Source organism: Vitis vinifera, chromosome 6 (assembly GCF_030704535.1).
Source record: "Vitis vinifera cultivar Pinot Noir 40024 chromosome 6, ASM3070453v1".
NCBI lineage: Eukaryota > Viridiplantae > Streptophyta > Magnoliopsida > Vitales > Vitaceae > Vitis > Vitis vinifera.
In genome coordinates, this window is record NC_081810.1 from 19,321,593 (window position 1) to 19,325,010 (window position 3,418).

General features: G+C 38.0%; 1 pseudogene; it reads left to right on the top strand.

Moving 5' to 3' along the window:
* Window positions 1–1,013: 1,013 nt before the first annotated feature.
* LOC100263664 (phenylalanine N-monooxygenase-like) lies at window positions 1,014–3,108 on the top strand (annotated as a pseudogene).
* The last annotated feature ends 310 nt before the right edge of the window (window positions 3,109–3,418 follow it).

A 3,418-nucleotide genomic window follows, 5' to 3' on the forward strand; every position in this document is an offset into this window, starting at 1 on the left:
TACTAAAAAATTAAATAATTTTAAATATTAATTATGAAAATGTATCAAATTAAATGACCATGGTACTAAGAACACTTAAAAAAAGTTTTAAATTTTATATTAAAAAACATTATTAAGAATATTTAAAGGAAAATTCAAAAGAATTCAAAAATAGAAAAAAAAATCATTAGAAATTTTCAACGCTTTTAATCATTTTGTAGCAAAAACCTTTAAAAATTATTTTAAAGAATTCAATAATTTATGATATAGATATTTTTTAAAGGAAAGAAATGTGTTCCTTTAGTTTGATTGTTTTATAACTTAATCTCATTTATTTATACATTAGTCTCAGTTTTTATAGTTACATTTAAAAAGTTAGATTTTTCCATATATTTTCAAAAGTCGATATTAAGATTTCCATAGATACCAAACCAATACTTTGATTTTTTTTTTCTTTTTTTTTTAAATAACTATATATAAGATAGTTGAAAGTAAAGTAAAAATACAACTCGGGTTTTAAATTGAAAAAATTCCTCCATATAGATATATGAAAATACTCTTTAAAAAACTCTCTAAAAAAATGGTATTCTTATTTAGAAAGTGAGAGGTGACTTGCCTTTTAGGCTATTAACACAATCCCAATAAGACTTTACTTGTAATTATAATATGACTCAAAGTGGAAGGGGTTCTACTTATAAATGAAATGAGACTCTACTAACACATTGTCAATAGAACTTTTTCTAAAAATATAAGACTAATAAAATAAAATAAAAATAATTTTTAATAGGATTCTTCCCAAAAATATAAAATTTATTTACATTCTTTCTACTAATATCTGATGTCGCTTTTATGAACCTGGACACATTTTACGTGCCCCATTAAAATTACTAAACTAAGAAATATTCATCAAACTTATTTGGACTATGCGTGAGGATTTTAAATAGGATAAAATCGGAAACATGTGCGTCCAGGTCAGAGAAAGCACATGCATGGCTAGGCTATACAAGACGTGTGTGTAAATGGCGAATAGTACCAACTTAATATTGCGGCAGAGAAGATTTAGCAATATGAGTAGTAGCAGCAACTCCACCCTATTTTCTTCAATTCTCTTCCTTTCCCCAGCTAATGATCCTGCCATAGACGATGTGTTGTCTCATCTCACCTTCCTCTTGATGCTCTTCATCATATCCGTCATTCTCATCTTCACCAAATTCAAATCCAAAACCAGTACCAACAGCAAGTCAATGATGCTTCCTCCAGGGCCAGCTCCATGGCCACTAGTCCGAAATCTACCTCATTTACTCAACAAGAAGCCTACTTTCCGCTGGATACATGGCCTTATGAAAGAAATGAACACTGAAATCGCGTGTATCCAGTTGGGCGATGTTCATGTCATCCCGGTGACTTCCCCAGAGATCAGCAGAGAAGTTTTGAAGAAACATGACACAGTATTTGCATCCAGGCCCATTACAATGGCGACTGAGTATTCAAGTGGTGGCTTCTTGACCACAGCGGTGGTGCCATGGGGAGACCAGTGGAAGAAGATGAGAAGGGTTCTAGCTTCTAAAGTGATTAATCCATCAACATTTAGGTGGCTGCATGACAAGAGGGTGGAAGAAGCCGACAATCTTGTCCGATACGTTTATAACCAGTGTAAGATCTCTACTAGCAATAACTGTCTTGGCTCGGTTATCAACGTCAGAAATACAGTCCGTCAATATAGCGGAAACGCCATCAGGAAGATGATCCTCAACACAAGATACTTTGGTGAAGGAAAGAAAGATGGAGGCCCTGGAGTTGAAGAGGAACAACATGTTGAGTCACTCTTTACCGTACTTGCTCATATATATGCGTTCTCTTTATCTGATTACTTCCCTTGGCTTAGAGTACTGGACTTAGATGGCCATGAGAAGACTGTAAGGGAGGCTATGAACACTATTAACAAGTATCATGATCCGATCGTGGACCAAAGAGTAGAACATTGGAGGAATGGCGAAAAGAACGAGGCTGAGGACCTGCTTGACGTTTTCATTTCAGTTAAGGATTCAAATGGGGAGCCACTGCTGTCTGTGGCTGAGATCAAAGCCCAATGCACAGTAAGATAACTAATTAATTTTTGCTTACATTTTGAGCTACATTGCATGTTGATCATTTCCCAACTAGAAAATAACTTGATGAACCAAATTATGATCCTTCCATACTTTACAGGAGTTGATTTTTGCAGCAGTGGATAATCCATCAAATGCAATTGAGTGGGCAATGGCAGAAATGATCAATCAACCAAGGGTTTTGGGTAAAGCAGTGGAAGAAATAGATAGAGTGGTTGGAAAGGAGAGACTGGTCCAGGAATCCGACTTTCAGCAGCTAAACTATGTTAAGGCCTGCATAAAGGAAGCTTTCCGGCTTCACCCAATTGCACCATTTAATCTTCCCCATGTATCCAATGCCGATGCCATTGTTGCTGGCTACTTCATCCCCAAAGGCAGTCATGTCCTTCTCAGCCGTCTGGGGCTTGGCCGGAACCCTAGAATCTGGGAAGAACCACTAATATTCAATCCAGAGGGCCATCTGAATGCCAGTACAGCGCAAGGAGTGGATTTGAACAAGCAAGACCTTCGCCTCATTTCCTTCAGTACAGGAAGGCGTGGGTGCACAGGGCCGGGATTGCATTCGGGTCTGCAATGACTGTGATGCTATTGGTAAGGCTCCTTCAAGGCTTCACTTGGAGTCCGCCACCGGGCCAAGAGGAGATTGATCTCTCAGAGTCAAGAAATAATCTCTTTCTAGCAAAACCTCTGCATGCCCTAGCAAAACCACGTCTGCATTCATCATTATACCCACTTCATTAATTAGTACTTTATGAGGCACCAATATAATAAAATGCAAGATCTCATGCAAACCTACTCCAATTTGCATGTGAAGCAAGAAATGATTGTTTGAAAAGTGTGACATCACAGTTGCTTGTCAGTTATTAGTTGTTGGAGTCGTAGATGGATTTGAATAAATTTTAGACGTGTGCCCAACGAGTTGCAAAAGTTGAATATGTGGCCTTGTGCTTTTGGGCTTGTTTAAGTATGTTTACCTGTTGTTGCAGATCGGATTAATAAGATTAGTGGATCATTTACCATACTTCTAGCCTTTATCCTTGTTCTTATTTATTAATTTATTTATTTTTATGTAATGTGGCTCCTTGTGATTTTGCTTTTCTCCTCCTAGAGCAGGAGGGCAGGGGAACTGGTTGTTTTGTTTTTATCCTAAAGGAAGTAGGTATTGTAGGGACCCCTCCCCTTGGGAAACACGTGGCACGCGGCTCATGGTGACGCGTGGCACGTACTGTCAGCCGGACCATCATCATCCGGATTCCCCTACAGATACGTATGGTGCGACTATCCTATCCGGAACCCCCCAAGGAAAGACAAACAACGTTTCAGCTTCTCCT